At 40.8% G+C, this 13,632-nt stretch overlaps 1 protein-coding gene across 1 annotated transcript in view; it reads left to right on the top strand.

The window, feature by feature from the left end:
* NYAP2 (neuronal tyrosine-phosphorylated phosphoinositide-3-kinase adaptor 2) overlaps positions 1-13,632 on the top strand; it is a 171,934-nt gene that overhangs the window by 56,461 nt on the left and 101,841 nt on the right. The gene's annotated exons all lie outside the window — the stretch shown is intronic.

The raw sequence follows: 13,632 nt of genomic DNA, 5'->3' as shown, positions 1-13,632 counted from the left end.
CCAAAGTTTTCCATTACAGACAGAGTGCTTATTTTCTGATGTCTTTCCCACAGTAGCTCTTTCTATTTTAAAACCTAAAATTTACTTGCTATAAATTGATGGGTTGAAATGATAGGCGAGAGACTGCTTTATATCTAACCTGTTTTTTCTGTGACTGAGTTCAGCGTCTTTCCCTTTGCTGTGTGCTTTTGTAGGGACTTACTCTTCGTTACTGATTCCATTAGCAATAAACAGATAAAAGGTGCATGATGTAAACTTGTTAGCCATGGTTTAGCTCTCAGAATATTTTATTCAGCGATATGAACGTTCCAGAATTACGAACAACCTCCATTCCCAATGTGTTCGTAACTCGGAGGTTCTACTGTATCCAGAAAGAGTGGGTAGAGCTGGCTGAAACTTTTCTGATGGAACAGATTCCTTTTGTAAAATGGTGTTTCATTGAAACTGAAACTGAGCTGTAGCTCACGAAAGCTCATGCTCAAATAAATTGGTTAGTCTCTAAGGTGCCACAAGTACTCCTTTTCTTTTTGCGAATACAGACTAACACGGCTGTTACTCTGAAACCTGTCGTTCTGTGGGAACTCGTTCATTTCAACAAAATTTCATATCGGAAAAGTTTGAAAAGTAAAAGCATCTATTTAAGATAGAAGTGTTCTGTTATGACTTTTTTAGAACAAAACATTTTGGTTTTTCATATCAAAACTTTTTGAAACATATTTTACATTTAAAAAAAAGTCAATTCAAATTAAACGTTTTACTGAAAATGTGTTGATTTTACCTGAAATAATATTGTTTTGAAAAATTCATATAATGGGAAATCATTCTTTGTTTTCATTCTGATCCAGAAATGGAAATTCCGGTTCCCACACAGCTCTAATTATGGGACCCTGGATGGAAATAAACACAGGTATTAGAACTGAACTAGGGTTTTTCTGGGAAGTAGGAGTTCCAAGCTTTGTTGGGACAAGGGATCGAATAGGGATGTCTATAGACGGTGCAGTCAGTGGGGACTGAGAGCATCACAAAAAGGACAAATGTGAATGTGGTGATGAGTTATACAAGTTTAGGGCACTAAGCTGGACTTGACCTCTGGTTCCAAAAGCAAAATGCTAGTGACTTTACCACTTTGACACATGGGAAACAAATGTCTATCTTTTCCATAGCCTCTGATATTACATTCTAACACTGCCTATCTGAATTGCCTCTGTTAAAGCTGTAATGACTGACTTAAACCTTATATGAAAGTCATGTCTATGGATTTTTTAAAAGTATCTTTAACTGCTGTCATAGCCATGTCCCATCATTAATAAACAGGGACTTTTGGTCTTTAATTTTGCTCCAGTATTTTCTACTTTGAATAAACTAAAAAGTATTTATAGACTATTTTTTTCTTTTTTTGACTTCTGCTTCAGTTCGTCATTTTTGAGGCCCAAAACAATTTTATTGTATCTCTGTCATATGGTGTGTATTTCTGACATACCGGTGCATTTCTAGCTGTCATTTTGTACTATTTGCAGTATATAAGTGGGAAATTCTAATAACGGGCTCTAGCATCTGTCTGCTTCCCTTTTTTTCTGTTGTGCACTACATGATTCCATTGAAGGCATTGCCATGTTTTTCTCCTGGAGTTAATCATTAAAGCCAGTGCTATTTACTTTTACTACATTTTAAGGTAGTATATCTGCTCCTAGCACAGATTTCAGGTGGTCTGACATTCCTAGTGTATTTGCTGAATGAAGAAAAACCCCTGTTCAGGTCTGAAAAAGAATACTCAAATACAGCTATCACAAATCTTTTTGTTGATGTGGGTCTTCTCTGACACACATTGATTGCCTGTCACACTCTGTAAATCAAAAGTATGTATGTGTATGTTCCATAATACCACTGCTGAAAAAGAATCTAATTGTTCTTCCACTCAGCTTGAAGGGGAATAAACACACACTAATGAGCATAAGCCTAAAGGACTCATAAGTACTATAAAAAATTATAATTCATATTTATTTTTATCAGCAACTCGGGAATCATAGATATAGACATGGAAAAAGCTCATTAGACCACCCAGTTTCTCACCCTAACAATGCAGAATGCTATTTCCCTGGTGATATTTTCCAGCATAGTGTGTTTTCATGATATATGGGGTCCTATTGCTTCAGTTAATTTTGGGTTTAAATCAAGAGTGTTTTGAAGAAATTGGTAGGTATAGTGATAGTAAACTACCTGTCCACACTGGTAGCTGTGTGTACCTACAGCTGTAATATGAGTCCAAAACGTTGTTGGTTTCAACCAGATTTGCAAGCAAACCTTTTCTTTGAGTTTCCTCTTCTCCCCTGAGGGAACACTTGGGTTCTAAATTCAGGACCAGTTCAGATTTTGCCTTCAGCATTACTCTCCCTGCATTATGGCTTCCTATGGCTTGCTGGTAGGTCCCTTTGGTTTGCCTTCCAGTGTAGAATGGACCTGACTGAATAATGGCCTAGGTGGCAGGGAGGGAAGCCAATCTTGATGTGAAATACCAGGAATGCTAAGGAAGTTTGCCAAGTTTAACTACTCTGTACGTCCAACGGCTAAATGTATTTCACTTTATGGGGATTTTATAGTGGTAGGGGTGCCACCTCTCATACTTTTATCACAAGTCTTGCAATATTTGGTGGATTTTTTCGTTAAGCCTCCACTTCTGGAGGCCTGGGGTTAAGTGAGAATCTCAGCTTTCATTTAAAACAATGGGGAGTTTTAGCCCTCATGGTTATAAACAGAGCTTGAAAATGTGATCCATGTTCATCTTAGAGGCTCAAAAACTGGAAGACTAAAAGTACCCAAAATTTATTATTTAAAAAAGATATGATTTTAAAGACAATCTCATGATTTGTTTTGTTGTTTTATTTTTTGAGACCTAACATAGGATTATTGAATGTTTGGGACTGGTAGTACTTTAGTGGTCCCTCTTCCCTGTACCTCTGATCTTCCTGTTCCTGCCAAACAAAGCATTAATTATGCATTAAGCCATAAAGTATCCACTTGGTTTTACTTAACAAAATGGTTAGCCTTTATTTAGTATACAGTAGAAAGGAATATCCAAGGGTGGGAGTCTACAGAACAATACATTAGTCTAGCCACATACAGAAACTTGCGTATAAGTCTAAACTTACGTATAAGTCCAGGTCTCTACGTATAAACTCACTATCTTCAGATCTCCAGTTCAGAAGATAACACACACTATTCTACAGATGCATTCAGGTCCAGCACTAGTGTGTAGACTAGGAAATGACTTATATTTTGATCCTCCAGTATTCCCAGGAGTACATCTGCTCACATGAACTCCAGTTTAGCCCATGTATTGTCCAGAACTCATTAACCTTTTATTTACTATGTTTGATTATTATGCAAAGTTCATGTGTGACACTGGACTACAATATATTTGCTTGGAAACTGTTTTTAGCCTCCATGTACACAGAATATGAACAGAGCAACCATGGAAGGAACAGGACACGTATACGCATAGGCCTCTCCAGCCTAAGAAATTTCTATCTAACTCTTAAAATGATTTGCTTTTGGGACATCCTACCAAAAAGTAAACGTTCTGCTGCCAGTACAAGAAAGAGCACAGTAGCAGGTGTGCTGTATTACAGTAGTTATTGTCTATCTGTGCACTAAGCAGGGGGTGGGAAGAAGTGTTTAGTCGTCTTCCTCTAAACAGAGAAGCTATACCACTGTAACGAATGCAAAGCTGAGTCTCTGTTGAAGCTACTGGATGTACAGCTATCCTTTAATCCTGACTGACCTGGCCTGTGATACCTAGTGTATTCACACAGGGCCTCCTTAAATTCTGGCCTGGATTAAGACATCATTGAATAGAACATATTGCTGCAGGGTAAAATTTTCAAAAAGGCCTAAATCCCTGAAAGTTTTGCCAGCAATCTTGCAAAATTAGTAATAAAAAAGAATCCTTAACCCAACAAAAAGAAAAAAACAATGTTGTGCTCTTTGATACCTTTTTTTTGTAAAATGAGGCTCAGACTTCATTTCACTACAGCATCCCAGTCTGTTCTGGGAGCAATTTCATACCACCCCAATGCACAGCAAACATTCTTTTGGAAAGTTCAAATGCAGAGCATACATAGGTATAATTCAACTATTGCCATGACTTATGTCCCCTTCTGGTGGGGTTGTGTTTTTTTCTGGAATACTTTCACAGCCTGGAAGACAACACTTTTTGTTGAATTGGGCATGGATTTCATGTCGCTGCAGCTTTGCAAGCTGTACTGAAAACCCTTTGGGTTATATCAGAAGGATGCCAGTCAGCTACAGTAGCTTCACTTTCTTTCCATTTGCAGGGGCAATTTCTGAGTAATAGAAATTCAACACATACTGCCTTTTTTCAAGGTAATCCGCTTACCTGCAATTATTATAGCCATAGCTGGTATTTCATTCCTGACCGTGAAGCTCTATGTTTAAGACCCCGTAGGATTTGCTTCAATGGACTTGGGTTCACGCCTCTAATACTTAAGAGAATAAGCATCCCCTTTTCATAGCCTTTGTGAATACATAGGAGAAGAACATTTAAAATCAAATGTTGACTTTGCACATGCACAACTCTCATTGATTTCAGTGGGAGATGCATGCATATGTCAGCAGGCAGAATTGGCTTCTTAATATGAATTTTATGCTGGAGCATTATGGTAAGTACATGTAAATGACATGCAGTCCTTTGCTGGGTAGTTTCTTTCAGTGAGCTAATTTAAATCAGTGAGTCTTAACCGTATTCTCACATTGTGCCATGTAATTTTAAATCAACTTTGTTTATAAAAATACAATTTCTGTTTTCCCCCCCATTTTCTTTCAGTGTAGGTGCTTAGTTTATTATAACCATCCATCTGACAAAATTGGCTTAGTTATTGGCATCCATCAAGGCAGGGAAAGATTTCTTTTTATTTTCAAATGTAGGCATAAAGTATGTTAATATTATCTTGTGGTGATAACTATCATTTTGTTACAAATAGATATGCCATGAAGAGAGCCGCAGAGAGCTGTTCATTGGGAAATTTGAATGTTAGTGAACAAGACCCTGCAGCCCTTTAGGCTTGGATGCAAAGTGACTCTGAAAGCTGCCAATATTGATGTACAGTATTGGATTCAGTTGTTTTATCAGCCTGAGACCAGTCAGAGCGGGAGAGTGAGAGAACAGACTCTATTTTCAGAATCATCTGAGATGCATTGCACATTGTGCATTGCATTCTGTATAATGTCCATATATAGTCACACCTCTGAAAAATGTGCTTAATTTTCAGAGGTTGCAGTAATTTTGCAAGGTACAAGAAGCTGGTATGATATGAGATATGATAGATTTATTTCATATGGTGGTATCAAGGAATGAATGGGTATTTTGCTTCAAAAATATAATGGGCCAGAGTGTGGATGATAACGGGCTCTGGGAGAAATATTCCAGTGGAAAGGGGATTCTCTGGTAATGTAGAGACACTACATTTTCTTCCTAACAGTGAATGGGATGTGACCAGGGTGCAGCCAGGAGGTGTCTATGCTGGGGACAATTAGCAGCTGTAGTAAGTCAGAGCAGCTGTCAGGCTGTTCTGACTACGTCTGCAGATCAGCCCTATATGCAGGGGTCCCATGATCCAAGGAAGTACCAAGGTGGGCTTTATGCCACCTTTGCAGCTCCTGCGAACTTACACTGTGCCTTTCTCAGTTATAGATGAAAATCTGGCCCCAAATTTTTAATCACATGACTTACTACTAAAACACAGCACATCAGCGATTTTTCGTTTTAAAGTTGAAAGGGATACCTGTGTATTAAGGGTCAGTTTTTAATGCAGCATCTAAAAATGCACCTGAAATATTTGAGAGCACACCTGTTTGTATAGGCAAAACCCCTGGGGGCACTAGGACCCAGGTAGCATTCAGGGCCGGCTCTAGGTTTTTTGCCGCCCCAAGCAAAAAATTTGCCACTCCAAGAGCGCAACTGCCGAAGCAAAAGAAAAAGAAAAAAAAAGGGTGGCCGGAATGCCGCCCCTGGAATTGTGCCACCCCAAGGACGTGCTTGCTTTGCCGGTGCCTAGAGCCGGTCCTGGTAGCATTCCACTCACATGGCTTCAAGGAGAAGCCAGCCTGAGAAACAATTCAAGCAGGGAGTGGAACCTAGGGATACTGATGTCTCAGGCTATTCTCTGCAGTTTTCACTCTGAACATTCTGCCATTGGCTATTTGCTCCAACCCACTGCCTGCCTTTGTTTTTACTTTCCTGCTACATAACCCCACTGAAAGGGTTTAAATAGCAAGACAAAACTAAAGAAACCTCAGAATGAATATGCTCTTTGCAGTTAGCCTGCTGATCCCTCTGTTTTTATGCTCTAACCCTTTTCCCTACCTTTTCTCTGTCATGTCTGGGTAGCCTGAATCTCTTCAGGGCACAGACTGTTCCTTATTCTATTGCCGTACAGTACAAGTGGGGTCCAATTTTCAGTTGACCCCTAGGCATTACCATTATAAGCATCATTAGTATTTTAAGTAGTAGTGGTAGCAATAGTGGTATACAAATATTATGAGTCTGATTGTGTTCTCATATGGGTTTCAGACTGATTCAACTGTGTTGACTTCAGTGGAGTTTCCCCTGCTTTACAGATCAGCTTTGTTGGGCTTCTGAAAATCTCACCCTACATCTTCTGCTGTGGGAACTGACATGCTATTGAAAATCCTTAATGTTTCCCTTTGTGCTTGCTACTTGAGCTGTATATTTAAAAGGAAAGTAGACTCATATTGATTAGATGGCCTTAGAAAAGTGTCTGTAAATCATTGCTGGAAATAAGCCTGTTGCTGGAAAGGCTAGAGACAAGGTAATACCTTGGCAAGCAAAGCACGGCTCCTGTGTGCTTGACTTCCAAATCCCACTTCTGAGAGCTCCAACATGTTTCCTTTGTTTGTGCCAAGTCTAAAGTTTTTCCAGTATCTGATCCAAAAAGGAAGTCTTTATTCCTTTCTATAAATTTCCTCCCATGAGAAATTGTCTTATCTATCTAAGAATCCTCTGTCTACTGATCCAAGCCATAGAAGCATTGTAGCAGCTAAAATTCACAACTAGAGGCTTTCATATGTTAACTAATTTACATATTTCATTTCAATAATTACTTACTCATTCATCCACATGCACCCGGGCATAATAGATACTGCCCCAACATGATTTTCCATTGAAAGTGTACAACTTTGTCAAAGCTCCACCCATTTCTGATAAGGTGCAAACATGCATTCCGTTAAAGTGAACACAAATTTGCACTCGGCTTAAATATTGCATATGGCAGGTTTCTAATCTGAAATCACTCTCAGACTCTGAGGGAGCGTATGAGCTCTCATTTCTTGGCTTTTAGCTGAGCATTTCCCATGAAAAAATTTTAAAACATAGCCAATCAGAACCCGCTTCACTGATGTTCATTAAGCTTCCCCTATGTTCAAAAACTAGGAATATTTTTAGGCTGTGTCATAAATATAAAGGGAAGGGTAAACACCTTTAAAATCCCTCCTGGCCGGAGGAAAAACCCTTTCACCTGGAAAGGGTTAAGAAGTTAGGATAACCTCACTGGCACCTGAGCAAAATGACCAATGAGGAGACAAGATACTTTCAAAGCTGGAGAGGGGGAGAAAACAAAGGTTCTCTATGTCTGTGTGATGCTTTTGCCGGGACCAGAGCAGGAATGCAGGTCAGAACTCCTGTAAAGAGTTAGTAAGCAATCTAGTTAGATATGCGTTAGATTCTGTTTTGTTTAAATGGCTGATAAAATAAGCTGTGCTGAATGGAATGTATATTTTTGTAGCTTAAGGTTTTGGCTAGAGGGATTCTCTATGTTTTGAATCTGATTATCCTGTAAGGTATATACCATCCTGATTTTATAGAGGTGATTCTTTTACTTTTTTTCTTCAATTAAAATTCTTCTTTTAAGAATCTGATTGCTTTTTCATTGTTCTTAAGATCCAAGGGTTTGGGTCTGTGTTCACCTATGCAAATTGGTGAGGATTTTTATCAAGCCTTCCCCAGGAAAGGGGATGTAGGGTTTGGGGAGGATTTGGGGGGGAAAGATGTTTCCAAGCGGGCTCTTTCCCTGTTATATATTTGTTAGACGCTTGGTGGTGGCAGCAATAAAGTCCAAGGGCAAAGGGTAAAATAGTTTGTACCTTGGGGAAGTTTTAACCTAAGCTGGTTTAAAAAAAAAAAAAAAAAGCTTAGGGGGGTTTCATGCAGGTCCCCACATCTGTACCCTAGAGTTCAGAGTGGGGAAGGAAACTTGACAGGCTGTTTTTTATCTGTCTCTAGATTGTGACACTGAAGCATCATCGTCCAGTCCTGAGGGCAGAGCAGTGGAGATACTCCACCTCAGCGAGATATCACACAACGCTACACCCCTGTAAGGGGAGCCGTATAGTACTCACTTGTGTTGCCAGCAAGCCATGGCAATCCGTGGCTCCACCTACTCTGTCTCTTTCCATCCCTTTAGTGGCACGTTGCATTTCCTGAGGAGTAGTTGGTGAGCAGTTCTGCCCAGTACCTAGGAGAGCTGCATATCTTTATAGAATCCATTTATTCAAATCAAATTTGCTGTAAACATAATATACCATAGTTCTATTTTAAGACTCTTTAAGTACCTTCTCTAAATTCCAATTATAGTAGGTTTCCAGTGCTGTTATTATGAAAATAGATATCAGCAGGGGCATGGTAAGCCTTTCCTTTGAGAGAGAATATTAGACCTTTTATTCAACCCTGCTGTGAACAGTCTTGATTAGAAGACTAAAAATGTCTGCTTTGTAACCCATCGTCCAGTGTGTGTGTTATGTATCTCCTTTCATTCACACTGAGTCTATTTCAACGCCCAGTTGCTTGGCATGGTCCTTTAGGTCAAGCTGTATAGGCTAACACAGCTAGTGCCAAAGTTCCCAGTTCAATCCCCAGTGGTGGCCAAGATGGTGAATGTCCGGTGCAGGAGTGGGAGGCCCTGGGTGGGCACTGAGGGCTAGTTGGGGGAGCTGACAGGAACATAGGGGCAGCAGGGGAGCTAGGGGTAGCCAGGGGGGCAGGGAGTGATTCTCTACAGAGTCTGTACCTGGCTCCTGCTTCCAAAAGGGGGAATCGACTAACTGGGTGGCCCTGCTGCCTGACTCTACGCCAGGTTCTCAGCTGCTCCAGATCTCATGCTGCCCTGCTGGGTCTCGGCTGCAGCATCCCCAGCTCCATGCTGACCCACTGCCAAACGTACGTGGCACTGATACCTACCAGCTTGTAGAATGCTCTGCAGTCAGGGAGGGAAAGGAGCTGCCTGGCCCGGGCTGGCAGAAGTACCCCCACCCCGAGTTGTCAAAAAAAAATCTGCTTGAAGGCCATGGCTGTCACACTTTCACAATAACAATGTGTATAATTCTGCTAGGATTCCTGTGGCAATGTGATCACAGCTAACAGTGAATCATAGAATCATAGAATATCAGGGTTGGAAGGGACCTCAGGAGGTCATCTAGTCCAACCCCCTGCTCAAAAGCAGGACCAATCCCCAATTAAATCATCCCCGCCAGGGCTTTGTCAAGCCTGACCTTAAAAACTTCTAAGGAAGGAGATTCCACCACCTCCTTAGGCAACGCATTCCAGTGTTTCACCACCCTCCTAGTGAAAAAGTTTTTCCTAATATCCAACCTAAACCTCCCCCACTGCAACTTGAGACCATTACTCCTTGTCCTGTCCTCTTCTACCACTGAGAATAGTCTAGAACCATCCTCTCTGGAACCACCTCTCAGGTAGTTGAAAGCAGCTATCAAATCCCCCCTCATTCTTCTCTTCTGCAGACTAAACAATCCCAGTTCCCTCAGCCTCTCCTCATAAGTCATGTGTTCCAGACCCCTAATAATTTTTGTTGCCCTTCGCTGGACTCTTTCCAATTTATCCACATCCTTCTTGTAGTGTGGGGCCCAAAACTAGACACAGTACTCCAGATGAGGCCTCACCAATGTCGAATAGAGGGGGACGATCACGTCCCTCGATCTGCTCGCTATGCCCCTACTTATACATCCCAAAATGCCATTGGCCTTGGCATTGGGTTCTTCCGTCCTAAGTGCAGGACCCTGCACTTATCCTTATTGAACCTCATCAGATTTCTTTTGGCCCAATCCTCCAATTTGTCTAGGTCCCTCTGTATCCTATCCCTGCCCTCCAGCGTATCTACCACTCCTCCCAGTTTAGTATCATCCGCAAATTTGCTGAGAGTGCAATCCACACCATCCTCCAGATCATTTATGAAGATATTGAACAAAACCAGCCCCAGGACTGACCCCTGGGGCACTCCACTTGACATCGGCTGCCAACTAGACATGGAGCCATTGATCACTACCCGTTGAGCCCGACAATCTAGCCAACTTTCTACCCACCTTATAGTGCATTCATCCAGCCCACATTTCTTTAACTTGCTGACAAGAATACTGTGGGAGACCGTGTCAAAAGCTTTGCTAAAGTCAAGAAACAATACATCCACTGCCAGTGCTGGCATGCAATATCTAAGAAATCAGCATTGATGTTGTAGGTAGAGATGGACTCAGCTACAACCCAGGATCACTCCCAAACTTTGTGCCTGCGGGGAAGGGAAGATGCTCATACACATGTTAAACCTCATGCTTAGGGCTTAAATTCTCATGGAGTATATCCCAGAGCCCACTATGCCCCCACCCCAATTCTCCATGGTGGGGAGGGGGAAAGAGGGGCATGTTCCGGGGCTCAGGACTTCTGCCCCATAGTAGATAGGTGTGCACCAGAGCTCAGGGCTTTAGCTGCAGGGTGGGGATGGGGGCTTGGGGCTTTAGCCCCATGGGGCTAAAATATTTACCGGAGGTCCACTCCGGACAGCTCTGGCTGAATTTAATGCTCATGCTACAGGACTTTAGCTTATCTCTAATTATTACAGGTCAGGGTGAGACCTAATTTGGAAACCAGATTATCCCACATCGGCCTACTGAGAGGTTCTGACAAAGAGGGATCTGATCCAGTATGGATATTGCTATGTCCTATGACTCAAAGCTAAACTCCTCTGAATTGAGTGGCTGCCCCATATCTGTAAAGGGAAGAGCCATAAGCCCTGATTCAAAATCAATTTCTGGCTCTGGAATCAAATGTTCTGAGCTCAGACCTATCTCTTCATTTTAAGATGTTTTATGTGTTAATAGGGAAACAACTAGTAGAATTACATGCTAGTCTGCTGGGAAATGATTTTGCTGGATATATAATATAGCTCCAGAAAGAGCTACATGAATCCTCTCTTGCAAATGGTATAATAGCACAAACCAAAGGAAACTCCTATGAATCATCTCAGTAATTTCAGCAGGACTACACATGTGGGTAAGGGAGATAACTTGCATGTGCAATGTCTGCAGGATCAAACCCTATGTTTATAGACTTGACTTTGATAAAAAAGGAGCCAAGCCTAGCAGTTCACAGCAGTACTGAGTGCTGTGTCATGAGAGACCTGACTTTTTGAGCAGCATCTGATCTCTTGCCACTAAAGATGATGCATATGGCAGAAGTAAAATATTTCATTGGCATGGAAGTGTGTGTTTGCTGCTCACTGGATCAGCTGCTCCTGCTGGCCAGTACAGCAAGTGACACTGGGGTTGAACTTTGTTTCTCTTTACTTGAACTTCAGGCCTGAGTATCAATGTTACAGGTTTTATTATCTTCCAGATCCTGGTAAGATGCTGATGTGGGATAATCAGGCGCCATTAGGACCTTTGGTTTGATTGGGCTGTAGCATGGGGCAGACATTCTATGCTTGGGAGAGGATGGGAAGGGTGAGACAAGGAATGGGGTTGCTGAAAAGAAAATGCAATTTAAACTAAAAAAAAATACAAGCAGAATCCTTTCAATTTGGAAAGCTCCTGCTGTTCGTGTGTATGACTAACATGACGTAGCTCAATGTAAACAATATAGTTGTATATTATAGCACTGGTGTGTGCATTTCCCTGACTCCATGGTTGTGATCCTAGCTTTCCCGCCCCCTCACATCTATCACTATTACATCTCATGGACTGTTGAAATCATGTTTGAGGATAAAAATAGTGAATGCCTAAAAACTGAAGATACTAGTTCCAATTTACAAATATAATTTATGCTAATCTTGAAAGGGCCTTTCTGATACAAAGTTAAATATGTCATCCTAATATATACATACGTAATTTATTCCAGTGGGGAACAGACATTTCAAAGCCACTTCAGTCCTTTATCTTCAGAACATTTGATGTGAACAGAGAATGTGCATATTAATTGGCATAAGAGTAAACAAGGGGTTAAAGTATCCTAAAATAAGTTACTGTTTGCTTAACTGTGACAATACTAATTGCTTTGAGTAATAAATTTTTATTTATTCAGTCAAGAGAATGCCTCTAGATAGCACACACACAGTTCTTGAGTCAAATATTAGCACTGTATCTACAATAGGTCATTTTGTTGTCTTTCAGCGTAGTTCATTTCTGTAACATCTTCTTTTTTCCCCCGTCTCTGAATTAATGTATCTCGTTGGACTAGACTGATCTACTATGGAAAGTATACCAGCTGGGTCTATAGGCTTCCTATGGTAGCAGGCTTTGCAATGATTTGTGGTACACTACTCCACAGATACACACGCCTCTGGGTCTTACCATTGCTGAGGCCCACAGCCTGGATTTTGCCAGCTAACCCAAGAGATGAATCAGGCCAGCAACTGCTATCAAGTGTCTCTCCTTACTCTGAATAAGGAGCAGTCACTACTATAACTTCCTTTGGGTTGCCATAGCCAGAACAAGAAGCCTCTTTTTATAAAGGGAGAGCACAGCTCTTCACGGCTTGTGAATGACAAATGTAAATGCAAAGGTTCTGTGCGAATAATAGAACACCTTGCAATTCCATGGCATCTTCTAGCTAAGAACTGCAAAAGTAGTGTTAAAATATCAGATGCAGGAACACAGAAGGAGAAAAATAGATCTCTCTCAGTGGATATGAAGTGCCTAAAATGAATGCTTGGGCCTGAGGCATGAAACCAATAGATTATAGGTCTGAACTGGTAAGAAGGGCTCAGGGAAGAAGATGTGACTTTACAGTATTTGAACATCATGAAGCAACCACAATAATTCTGAATCCCTCCAGCTTTACTCAGAACTGTGATATTATAAGGTATTTGCAGTTTCTAAAATAAATATATAAATCACATAATTGTATTAGTTTGCTGTACAGCATTTTAATTACATTTCTGCAAGTAACTCGTGATGTAATTTCCATAGAGCAAAGTAACAGAATAACTTTAAACCCATTATTTGTAACACACATTAGGGGAAAAAAAGTGAGGTAGAAAGACTCCACAGTCTGACAAGCAATGTCCAAATATTAAGCAAATGCCACCATTTCTGTTTGGCCAGTATTTCTTAATTAATGTAAATTCTCTGCCTTCAATATCCAACTTCAGAGTTAAGAAGCTTTTTATTATGACTGACTAGTAAAGCAAAGTGGAATCAAAAAAATAACCAGTACTCTGTAGGGTTTTATTTTTTGTTCAGGATGTTGACCCCTTTATACACTCTTTTATTTATTGCTGTTTGTAATAAAATAAGTCATAATAATCATAGCAAAGCACT

This window comes from Eretmochelys imbricata, chromosome 9 (assembly GCF_965152235.1).
Source record: "Eretmochelys imbricata isolate rEreImb1 chromosome 9, rEreImb1.hap1, whole genome shotgun sequence".
Lineage (NCBI taxonomy): Eukaryota > Metazoa > Chordata > Testudines > Cheloniidae > Eretmochelys > Eretmochelys imbricata.
The sequence above is the reverse complement of the archived record's forward strand: the minus strand, read 5'-3'. Positions and strand labels throughout refer to the sequence as shown.